The sequence below is a fragment of the Rosa chinensis genome, chromosome 3 (assembly GCF_002994745.2).
Source record: "Rosa chinensis cultivar Old Blush chromosome 3, RchiOBHm-V2, whole genome shotgun sequence".
Taxonomy (NCBI): domain Eukaryota; kingdom Viridiplantae; phylum Streptophyta; class Magnoliopsida; order Rosales; family Rosaceae; genus Rosa; species Rosa chinensis.
The window spans coordinates 3450908-3464365 of record NC_037090.1 but is presented as its reverse complement, the minus strand read 5'-3'; positions in this window follow the sequence as shown (position 1 = coordinate 3464365).

Here is a 13458-nt window from a genome sequence, read left to right as displayed (position 1 = left end):
AAAAAAATCACACAATAGTTCATGTTATTTTCTTGTTGATTAGAAATTATTTTTTATTTTTTTTATTGGATAAGAGATTTATGTTGTCTGATTAAGGAATATACATGTAATTAAGATTATAGAGTAATTAATCATTGAAATGACTAAATTTTTATTTTATTTTAAAGATAATAGTTTGTTTGCAAATTATATGAGTGAGGTTATTTAAGGAACTTTAGTGAGGTGTAGTGAGTAAATTTAGTATTTGAAAATTTGATAGGAGGTGCAAAAAGCATAGAGATCAAGTGAGCAAATTTGGAGGTTCCAATAGAAAAACTCAAATATTAATCTAGAATTAGAATAAAACGTTGACTATATTTAGAGAGTGATTGATTTGACCCCATATAAATAATTTGTATGGTAAATAAAACCCTCTAATTGTAATTCTCTCTCCTATATATTCAAATTAATGGAACCATTAGACTGAATGATTAAAGAGAGTCTATACATTTGTCTCATTAGAGATTTCTTAACTAGTAATGAGATTTTCCCAATAAGACAATAACGACGCCTAATTATTATAATTATTATTATTCTTTTCAGCAAAAAAGAAAAGAAAAAAGTCTAATTGGTACAGTAGTATAAATGTGGTTCATTCTCCAAGTTTTTGATGTAAATCATTGCTCTATACTTTGTCATATAAATTTTCTATCAAATGGAAAACTCTGCATTTAAATCGATTTTCTTGGTGATCATGACTTTTCTACTCGTTGCTTGTTGTAAGTGACTGTCTCTCCATATCGCTCTCACACACATATGCACATAATATCCTGCAATATTTTTGTGATGGATGGAATTATTTGTTGGTTTTTAAGAGTATAACAAACTATATATATATCGGATAGACTTTTGGTTTTTGAAACCCTAAGTTTGCGGTACCTACACCTCTTAATTGGATTAGCCCAAGTTCAATTCGATGTGATGGATCTAATGTTAACGTACACAATCCATGCAGGATTTGATTAATTATCCCAAGTTCATACATCACAGAATGTAGATGAATATTGTGATTTTTGTATTCTCACTTTTTATCATACTATGGTTATTATGCATATATTAATAAAAAAAATATATTGATTGATTATTGATTAATTAGGTGTAGGCTTGCCGGCATTGAAAGCCAATGGATATACTAGTGATTATGATTCCAGTGAGATTGCAGCTGCAGCGAAAATTCAGGTGAATTGTATATGGGGTTGGCAATGCAAGAACGCCTGTCCCACCGAGTGCAACCCTTACAAATGCGTCAAAGGAATTTGTGCATGTACTTGTCGTTGAAGAAAATTTGTTTGATCAAATCATGTTCGTCATTTGGTTTCAATAAATTTAGAGAGAGAAGTCTGGCTTTCCTATCTAAGATCTCTCTCTCATAATTGATATGTTTTCAATAAATTTTACTAATTATGTTTGTTCGTTTTTGCTTATAGTAAAAATCGAATTTAGTATATGTTCTCTCTCTTAGGGGTGGGTTCGCGAAACCGAAAACCGAAAAAAACCGCACCGAAACCCGAACCGCACCGAAAAAAACCGCACCGAACTGGGAAAAACCGCACCGCACCGAATCTATTCGGGTCGGTGTTCGGTTTTGCTACTGAAGAAACCGAACCGAACCGAAAAACCGCACCGCAAAACCGAACCGAAAACCGCACCGCAAAAACCGAACCGCAACCTCAAAACGACGTCGTTTTGAATAGGGTTAAAGTTAAACCTAATCCTCTCGGTCTCGCACTCTCGCCTATTCCGCCTAACTCTCTCGCTCCGTCGCTCGGCCTCTACCCTCGGTCCCTCACTCCCTCGCACTCTCGTCGTCTGTCGAGTCTCGCCTTACCCACTCTCTCGCTCCGTCGCTCGGTCTCAGTCTCCTCAGTCTCCTCCGGCTCGGCGGCTCGCACTCTCAGTCTCCTCAGTCTCCTCCGGCTCGGCGGCTCGCACTAGCACTCTCTCAGATCGGCGACCTCTCTCTCTCAGATCGGCGACCTCTCTCTCTCAGATCGGCGACCCATCGTTCTCCTCCACAGCAGCAAGCGAGCAAGCCACCTCAGGTCCTCCACCTCCGGTCCCCTCATCCGATTCTTTACGCCGGTAAGGTGACTGGGACACTCGGTTTGGGTTTTAAAAATTTGGGTTTTCAACATCATGCAGTTAGGCTGTTAATCATGAGTCGATTTGCTGATCTGCCTCGTTTAAGTTATATGTAGTCCATGATTTTAGCATCCATAGTTGCAGCTCGAAACCTTTGGAAGCAGATAGGACTGTGTTGTGTGTACATGAGTTCTTGTACTTTGTCATTCTGTGGTGTAATTGTTCTCTTTTACATGTGTTGTCTGTTTTAAGCTCCCATTTTGTTGGTTTTTTCCATCGATGGCAGTGCTGATTCGATGAAATGCGTATATTGCGATATTTGTGTAGTTCCAGCCTTAAAAGCAATATATATACCCGGCCTGGTGAAATTTATGGACCTACTTTTAGTGTTACTCAAGTATTACTTGAGATTATATTTCAGTTTCTTGCCATCGATAACATTGATCAAGCTTGCAGCATGACCAAAATGGATAAAAACAGTATAAAGTGCTATGTCAAGCTCAAAATCATTGTGGAATATGTTTGACATGTTTACAGTTTATCTGATATAATCAATGCCCATGACATTTCCCCTTTGATTAAACCATGGTGGTATTTTGGTAACAGAGAATTACTTGGTTGTTTCTTATCTACTTCAGACCACCAATAATAATAAGTAAATTTAATTATTGCTTCTTCCAATATGAACTCTTTTGGAGATACAAGACTATTGGCTTTAGCTCTTTGGTGTTCCAAAAGTAGCAACTAGCAAATGAGTATAATTGCTTATCCTAACCTTAAGAGTTTGGTAATTTTGATAAATACTCATGGACTTTTGAGCTTTGCTTATCCTAACCTGAAGGTGAATTTCTGTCGTGCATATTAGCTACTACCAAGGAATACAGATCAGTAGGTTCATGTTCTATAGTGATGTTCTGATGTGATTTTGCAATTTTTATGGTAGACTATATATTACTGTTTTTATATGCAGTAAGCTAATTGCAGTTTGCTACTCCTTGAATTTGAATAGGAGTGATCAGTAGCAAACATTATGAAGAGGCAATCAAAATCTGCTGCTACTAGTTCCGGTGCTAATGTAGAGATGCTTAAGATGTCATGTGGAGCTGCAGTGGGGAGTAGTCGGAGCAGAATGTTACCTCCAAAGTCGAAGACTTCATCTTTCCGAGCTTGACATTATACTATTGCCCTCATTCATATGTTGATGATTGTATGTATTTTTTCATGTTTAATCTTTTAGTGGACTTATAAATTTTTAATTTGTGAGGTTAGTGTTGATGTAATGGACTTTTATAAACTTTGGACTCTATATTTTTTGACAATTTCATATATTGATGCTAGAATTTGATGGACTATGAATTGAATTATATGGACTATGGACTTATGGAGTATCAAATTAGAGATTATTGTCTAGTGAAGTACGAAACATGCATTAGTAAACTTGTAAACTTCTTGTTATAGATTATAATTACATGTTTGTAGAAACAAAAACTTCTCGAGTATAATACCAAAGGAGTATATTAGGTAAAAATCTGTTTTTCAAAAAAAAAAAAAAAAAAAAAAAAAAAAAAAAAAACCGAAACTGGGCCGAACCGAACCGAACCGAACCGTTCGGTTCGGTTTTCGGTGCCAACTTTCCAAAACGAAAAAACCGCACCGAAACCGCACCGAATGGCATTTCGGTTCGGTTTTCGGTTTAGGCTTGAAACCGAACCGAATGGAACCGAACCCACCCCTACTCTCTCTTCTATATCATTTTCTCTTCATTTCTTGTGTATTAATATTAATGGTGTAGAAAATAATGGTGTATTTTTTATTTTTTATTACTATTATTATTTGTTGGTTTTTTTTTTTTGAATAAATGGTAATTTCATTGATAAAAGCGCATGCAAAGAAAACTATTACATACCCATCCGCCGACACATAACAATGGCCAGACAAGACTTCATGGAGGAGCCACCGTGATACATAGGATAGACCAACTATATTAGAACTTATCGCTCACTTATTAAAGTGAGCCTATAACTATGCCAGACATTTACATAGTTTATAGGCTAAACATAAAGAAAAAACCTATATCTTCTCCTTGCCCATTAGACTAGGGCTTGGAGGCTTACCTGAATACAGAACACTCAGGACATCGTCAGCGAGAACCTTTTTTGCTTTGGGAGGATTTTTATTCTTGGCTCCTAATGGCCTACCTCTCTTCTTCTTTCCTCCATGCAACTCAACTTGTGAAGGTTTAGGCCTCATGACCTCTGTCGGCACAAGCATACCACCTGGGGTCTCCACCAGTCCCAGAGATTTGGCATTGAATTTAGTAGGGAATGCAGGCATTTTTACCTTCTTTGAGGGAGCAATAGGGCTTGTTTTGCCCTCTAGTAAATCAGACATCAAGAATTGCAGCTTTTTTGGAGATGGGAAGGGCCGATCTCTCTTGGTAGGTTGGTCAGTTACAACCGATACCAAGGCCAATGCATTGTCTTCATGAGCTTGTGGTTTTTCTGCATGACGAAGAACAATAGGTTTACGTACCTTACTTGTCTCAGCACCTCCAAAAAGAGATCTTCCCGCCGGTGGAAGAATGGGGCTGGTAAGTGTAAGCATTGCAGCTTATGGAACTTGACAACACTTGAAATTTATATGCTGTGTAAATGCAGTACAAGTACATGAAGTGTGACCCGAGTTTAAAATACATATGTATAAGCTTTGAATTAATTCTGTAGATAAGCTTATACATTGTTTGAATTCAAATAATACTGCAGTTGATAAGCAGTTGATGGTTTGATAAAACAGTTGAGCAAAATGACAGTTTCTTTATGGATGAAACTGTCATGTGAAGCCTCTCTATGAATGTCAGACTAGTCCCTTCTGAAACACGAGTTCTTTCTCAAAAATTAGTCCCATTGCTAAGAGAAAATAAAGGTGGATTCAGGAGAAGGCTGTCATGGACAATACAAGTGCATCAAGTAAGTTTTCTGGGTTCATGTTCTTATGTTTAGTTTTCTGCAGAAATCAGTTTCCATTGAGGAGAATTAGATCTGTCTCAAAGGGATCCGTTAAGGATTTTCTTTCTCACTTGGATCCATCTCAAGGGGATATTACCTTTCTAAGATCTATCTAGAGGAGATTTCACCTTACTTGAATCTTCTTCAAGGAGATTTCTTCTTACTTGGATTGAACTCAAGGAGATTTAATATACATGATTTGATCTAGTATAGGTTTCAGTTTATGTGTTTGTGATTGCTTAAGCATACTGTTTCTAACATTTGGTATCAGAGCAACCATACATAGATCAATTACATGTTGAAGAAACTAACTGCATTAAATTGTGAATTCTGGGAAATTTTTTTTTTTTTTTGTTCATATAATCCGCATACAGTTATCTACATGTATATTGCATATCTGATGCATCTATCCACACATGCATGCTCTCACCTTCGCAAATCCATTTTGCTCTGGATTGATGTAAATGAAATTGGGTTCTCCCAAATTTAGTATCCATTACCTTCATTTAGTGAGAGGAGGAGAAAACGACCAGAGAGCAATTAAGGCAATTACCAAATTCTATCACTTTTGTTGATCACCAAATAGTGCAGCTTCTACCAAGTTGGTGTCGATCCAGGTCTTGCTTTGTAAGCAAATGAGATATGTATACAGAATATCAATCTTTGATTTGGTGAGTTCCCTTGAGGCATATAGTGAAACTATAATTTTATTTGGTTGTTTGATATTAATGTATACTGCTTACATTGTTACTGTGTGACTAGCTTAGTTGGTATGTGTTTATGTATTACTTGGATTATAATTGATGAGTGGATATTGGAGAAGCATCAATGGATTCTGGAACTGCATCTTGTTAGTATCACATACTCTTCAGTTTTGTTTTCTGGCTTTAATATTTAATTTGCTGCAGATTGTATTTTGACCTTATTCATGTTGCTGTTGATTTACAATCTTATATTTGGCATAGTCATCTTAAGTATCTAGCATGTTTTTATCTGTATTATGGCATACTCAGAATTAACCGAAATTCATAATCAATTATATCTGTATGATTTGCATGACAGATCTTGACAAATGTTGTTGCTATTTTAATTGTCTCAGTTGCTATATATGTCCAAGTGTTAACATGGTTAGAGATAACTGTTGACTTAATGGTCAGCAACAAGATCAAATTTACTTTGTCATTCATACATTACAGTTTGAGCATTATATCATGGGGACATGTGATTGTTTACTTGTTTAATTGATGTTCTTTCAATCCGAGCAATAGCCTTAGAACATTGCTTAGAAATCACAATACTTCTCTTGGTTGGGAAATTGTGTGATGAAAGGTTTTTAGCCAAAGAAAAGAGATTTTAGCCATTTTCAGATTTTCTGCAATTTCAAGCCAATCACTTACATTTGCAAAACTGTACTGATCTACTGGGAATTTGAGGTCAGTTTCTTCTAAAGAGTTTTAGTAGACATCTTAAAGAGTCATTTGGAATTGGAATCACCCACAACAAAATTTTCTGGGATTAGTTATGAATTTCCAAAGTCAGGGGTCAGTCACAGAAATTCTGATATCAGCTTACTTTAAGCAAAAGCAGACTCCTATAACACCTTAGTTTCATACAGGACATCTATCTCATATGAAGATTACATTGTATTCATCTCAATGCATATTTATATTATCCATATTATTTTGAAATGCTAAATAATGGATATGCATGTTTAAAGTTTCTGATATTGATCTTGAAAACTTATGTGGTGTGTTGCGTGGTCTCATATATGAAGATTCTAAAGGATCAAATATGCTGGTGAAATATATAGTATGAATTCAGTTATATGTTGCATAATAAAGTGCTGTCAAAGTGGCCAATATATAGCAATTACACTGTATTCAATTTCATCAGAATGAGATTATGAGACTTAAAATTAAATTTGAGTATAATTTCCAAAGAAATTTACATCAAACATTTGGTTTCATACTCTTGTATATATTAGGTGAATGAGCATTCAGAACTATTAGAGAATAGTACTCCACAAAGGACGTCAAATCTCGAAAATAGAAAAGTTCATTTTCTGCATATATACATACATATTTCAGTAAATGGCTTTCAGATTGGCCATGATCACATTGTTGATATAAAGTCAATTAAATCTTCTTAGATGCTAAATGCTGTCAAAATGGCTTAGTGTAAAGGAGATTAATTATCTTGTTTGGTTTTCAACAATAAAATCAAGCAACTTAAAATTTAATTTGATCCTTATTTCCAAAGAAGTCTGGTATCAAACATTTGGTTCTTGATTTTGTATATGATGAAAATTGAACATTCAGATATCATTAGAGATTAGTACACCCCAAAGGATGTCAAAATCTTGAAAATGGTTGAGTTCTATTTTCTGAACATATGCATTTAGTGTGAAATGAATGTTCAAATCATGAATTTTCATTTTATTGGGATATACAGACAATTCTAGTATTATGATAAACTAGAATGATTTTACTGATCAACTTCATATACATCTAGGCATTTTCCTTTGAGCATCAATCAGGTTGAACTACAGGATGGCTCAAATTTGGGGAAAATGGAAAAGTGACATTGAACTGAACTTGGGAGTACAAGATTGTGATCATGCATTGAAGGAAATCCATCTGAGAGCAGCTAATAACAGCAAGGAGATGCATTAAAAATGAACGAATCTAGTTCTTCAAGTAAGTTTGTTGTTCTTCAAGTTTTGTTTTCTGGAATTCTGGGATTGCAAGTGCAGTATCTATCCTAGTTATATTTGCACAGAAATGTTAATGTCCAAGTATAGCTTCAACAGACAAGGCAATGTTAGTAGAGTTCATCAAGAAAAGAAAAAGTACACTTTTGGAAGGGTCCAAAGTTTGAGTAAGAAAAGCACTAGAGGTCTAGAGTAACTGAAAAGGATGATGGAGGATTTATGGACCAGATTCTATGAGAAATCTGTGGGAGTTCCAGCTTTTGATTATCTGACTCCTCATTTTTCATGCATTAATCATACGTTGATAATTGCCTAGACATAATTCTTCTTGTGGTGCTCTTGTTCAGTATGTTTATGAAGTCATCAAAATGAGTTCATGTTCCAGCAAGTTAAGACTTTTTCAAGTTAGCAAATAGTCTCGACAATTTTCAATGGCGGTGTTGGATTTCTGTACTTGTTCTTGACAGTTTGGATTTTGGAAAAGAAGTTGAGGAATATACATACTATTTTGGCTTTTGAATTGGTGGTTGATTACTTGGTATTTTCAAGGCTTCACATAGTTGGTTTTGAAATTAACTCTATGCATCAGAATGACGCAACTTTCAAGACAACCTTCAAGATTATTGTGTATTCTTGTTTTTGTTCTCTGGAGTTGTCTTTGCTCTATCAGTCTTTGGTGTTATTTTCATAAATGAAATATCATTTTGGTGGTTAATTCATTGATGAAAATAGAGGGAGAAAGTTCTCAAGGATGAATAGATACTGAAACTGCACAAGGAAAATAGAGCAGAAAGTTACAATACGATAGACGTTCATGGAGCAACTGACTAAGCAAAACAAATTGAGCCATCCTCCCAGCCATTAGCATTAAAGACTATCATGACAGAGAATAGGGATGGTAAAAGATCCTTATTAGATGGAAATTCTACAAGAGATATTCCATGAAGAGGGTCAAGTTGCTCCTAGGCTGATTATAGTTTGGTGGAGGATATTATGGCTGTAATGGATAATGATTTATATAGACCCAAGCTTGCCGGAGACATGATACTAACTACTGGGATTTTGGAGTCTGTACTCATCGAACCTAAGTAGGAAGAGGATGATGTTTACTTGAGGATACGAACAGATACATTAAGGATGATGAGGTCAGCGTCTCAACATTCGAAAGCTGCCACTAATATCTTTATAAGAGGTGACCATTATTCTGCTCAACAACACTCAATCAAGGCTAGAGAGGAATGGTTAGTTGCTGAAAGCCTCAATAAAGGGCAGCTAAGGAAATCTTTAGTATAAGGAATTGCAAGAAAACATAGAGAAAAGTTGGATCAACTACATCAACTTTAGACATCATCAAGACAAAGACCAACATCCTTACAAGCTATAACAGGTTCGCAAATCCTCTCGATCTTGTGTATATGCATATAAATATACATATGATAAGCATATATATAATAAAGTCATCAATGTTGAAGAATCCAAAGTAGTTGGATATATGATAAGCAATGGCACAAAAGTTCTCGGCAAGATATCAAGAAGTATGGTTAATGAGATTAAGGAGTATGTTACAGGAGAGGAGGTTGGGACTATACATGTTTATGGAATGGCTGATTCTAGAAATATAGCAGCAGGTGGTTCAGAAATAGATGCAAACTCATCACAAGTTGCTGATGAAATGGATAAGTGATTTATCTATCAAGACAGCAATATATCAGTTTCAGATTAGGATTGCAGCAATATATCAATCCTAGACAATGGAGAAAAATCCAAGTGTGCAGCACAACGTACGTGATTCAATTATGGATAATGTTATTACTGGAACAAATGCTCAAAATGAGCAGATTGCAGGTGGTCAATACAAACCATGAAAATTACAGAAGCATCACAAGCTATAATCTTGAGAAAATCCTTAAGAGTAAGAAAACCAGCCACATCAGATGATAATTACATGTATCCGATCATCATGGTGACTGATTTAGAAGAAAACAATTATCTTATTTCAGTTATAGAAGCAATGCAGTCTATGAATAATGAAAAGTGCATAAATTTAAATGCTTCAGCTTGAAGGTTTTGTAGAAGATGATCACTAAGACCAGTGGGAGAAACTTCAATTTTCTGATCTTATATGTTGATGATCATATGTTATCTTCTAGCAGAAATATTTATTTGTTCAAGGAAACAAAAGGAGAGTCAACAATGTCTAAGGGAGATGAGTCCCATAAAGATTAGTACCCAAAAATGCATTACTGAAGAAAACCATGGAAAATATGTCCTATACAAGGCTAGTTGGATATTCGTCATTCTTACTTATCATGGCATAGAGTGGTTTTCATTGTTCTGCAGTAAATTGGTCAGTAACGTTCATCTACATTTATGCAATTTCACATTATTGTCTTCTGCATACTCAAGTTGTACAAATTCAGTTGGCTATCAATGAATAGAAAATCTTGCAGATTGACAATATTAAGTAGTGTGAAATATAATTTGGTTGCCAATTCTATTAATTTAGAAATCTTGGTAGGACTTTAAACATACATATGTGTGGTTGAATGCATTCATAACACATGTATGTTTATACTGCTTGGATGAAATTCATGTGATTATAGTCTGTTACAAGGTGATCTTGGAATACCGGTGTCTATTCTCATTCACCATGTTGTTCTTTGGTTCTTTGAAGCAGGCATAATTGACAGGATTATTAATCAATTGAGTTTGAATGACTTAAGTAGATTTTAAACTCACAGTGCACATTTCAGTAGGTCATTCTCATATATTTGTGCTGTAATATATCTATTCAGGTAGTATCAAGTTCAGTGGGAGATTGTAAGCATTGCAGCTTATGGAACTTGACAACACTTGAAATTTATATGCTGTGTAAATGCAGTACAAGTACATGAAGTGTGACCCGAGTTTAAAATACATATGTATAAGCTTTGAATTAATTCTGTAGATAAGCTTATACATTGTTTGAATTCAAATAATACTGCAGTTGATAAGCAGTTGATGGTTTGATAAAACAGTTGAGCAAAATGACAGTTTCTTTATGGATGAAACTGTCATGTGAAGCCTCTCTATGAATGTCAGACTAGTCCCTTCTGAAACACGAGTTCTTTCTCAAAAATTAGTCCCATTGCTAAGAGAAAATAAAGGTGGATTCAGGAGAAGGCTGTCATGGACAATACAAGTGCATCAAGTAAGTTTTCTGGGTTCATGTTCTTATGTTTAGTTTTCTGCAGAAATCAGTTTCCATTGAGGAGAATTAGATCTGTCTCAAAGGGATCCGTTAAGGATTTTCTTTCTCACTTGGATCCATCTCAAGGGGATATTACCTTTCTAAGATCTATCTAGAGGAGATTTCACCTTACTTGAATCTTCTTCAAGGAGATTTCTTCTTACTTGGATTGAACTCAAGGAGATTTAATATACATGATTTGATCTAGTATAGGTTTCAGTTTATGTGTTTGTGATTGCTTAAGCATACTGTTTCTAACAGTAAGCCCTTGGAAGTGAAACAAACCATCCTTGAACTGATTTTCCTGAAACCCTAAAAAGGGACTATTGAGCGCAAGCTTCCTTGCCGTCGGTGTAGGAGCCACCATGACTGTCGGGACAGTGATTTCAGCCTTGCAGGTGTCCCCCTTATGAGACACACAAAAGTATATGCTGCATTTGCCCACAAGATTCTCAAAAAAGAAGTGGACCTCCTGCTCAACCCCTTTGCCAAACTTTAGGATTTTTTTTCATGAAGAAGGGTTTCGAAATTGCATGAGAAACCCTAACCCTAATTTCACGATTTGCATCAAAAAGCTTCTGATCCAGATGAAGAAACTTACCCGCAACAGAGGCAACATTGGCAATAATGTTCCTCTGCTCATATGCTGGCGGCATATTGGTGATGCGAACCCAAAAGAAAAGATCCTCCATCTCTACATATTGCAGAGGTGCAACCCCATCGTATGGTTGAATGACAACCAAAGCACGATTGAAACTCCACGGTTGATAGGAGCATTTTAATGCGACGTTTTAACTGCATTTCCCTACATTTCTTACGTTATTTCCTTATTAAAACCCTGTTTAGGAAAGTTTCCATTCTTTGATTGGGAAAGTTCCTATTTGTAGAAAGTTTATATTTTTGTAGTTTCTATTTATCATTTTTAGTAAGTTTCCATTTTCAGTTTAGGAAAGTTGCCATTTTTCATTTTAGGAAAGTTTCTATTTTTCTTATTAGTTTCTATTTTTAGGACCTCCAAGCAAGTGGAAAATCTTGAGGAGGAAAATCAAAGTTGCAAGCAAGTGGAAAATCTTGAGGAGGAAAATCAATTCAAGTTGAACAAGTGATAAACAAGTGGGAAGATATTTTTTACAAATTTGTCTAACATATCTAGCCCTTCATTTATGTTCATCTCCACCCTCCATTCATCATTTTTTGGGCTATAAATACACTTCTCCTCTCACTCTCAAAATACATTCCTTCATCCATTTCATCTTCTTGTCTCACCATTTCCTCTCCATTTTCCTTAGTCACCAATTCCTTCATCCATTCCATCTTCTTTGTCTCTCCATTTCCTTTCCATTTTTCCACACACATTCCTTCATCCATTTCATCTTCTTGTCTCACCATTTCCTCTCCATTTTCCTTAGTCACCAATTCCTTCATCCATCTCATCTTCTTTGTCTCTCCATTTCCTTTCCATTTTCCTTCTCCATTCTCTAGTTTTAAGTTTCTGCATTTTCAAGCAAGGAGAGGAAGAAGAAGAAGGAGCCGTGAAGATCATATCCTCCATCATCCACCTTGAAGGCTTGCTTCCAAGATTCAAGATCCAACCATCTAGCTCTCCATCTCCATCTCCACTCACGGTGTAATTCGTTCCTTTTCCTTGTAACCTTTTTGGTTTCTTTGTTTGATTTCGTATGAACTTGTTTCTAGTTAACAATAATGTTTAGGGCAAAGTTTAAGCCCAATTTCTATGTTTAAATAAAGTTTTCGAATTCTATAATTGTGATTCTAAGTTGCTTATGTGAGTTTGTTCGATTAAATTTGCTTTACAGAAAACTTTTATATGTTTATCTTATTTGGGTCGACACTTATAGGATTTGCATGTAATTGGTGCTAGGTTTAAGAACATGAAATCGACTTTTCGTTTTGTGTAACTTGAATCAAAAGTAGTAAAGGTTCTGGACAAGAATCGAATTTAATTGAAGAGGATTGCAATTAGGTGGACTTTTCCATAACTAAGTTGTACACTTGAGTTGATAGCCTTTCTCTATGTCTAATGCGTTGAACATGTCATGATTGACTAGCTTTCTAGGGCTTGATTGCATGTTTGATAGGATTAATCTAGGTGCTTTCACTTAGGTTAATTAGCATTGAAAAGTAAAATATGGGAAATCATTTGCTTTCGAATGTTTCACATGATCAACTCCTCTCTCATGACTTGGAAGAACAATTATAGGGTTTGAATCGAATTTGATTACATGGAATTGATTTTGATCTTTGTTCCTTGCGTTCCACCCTTGTATATATGTTTTTACGTTTTATTTATTTTATTTATTTTAATTTTAATTTTAAGAATCCTAATCCCCCCCCTTATTTGTGTTTACTTGTATATATTTATTCTTTATTTT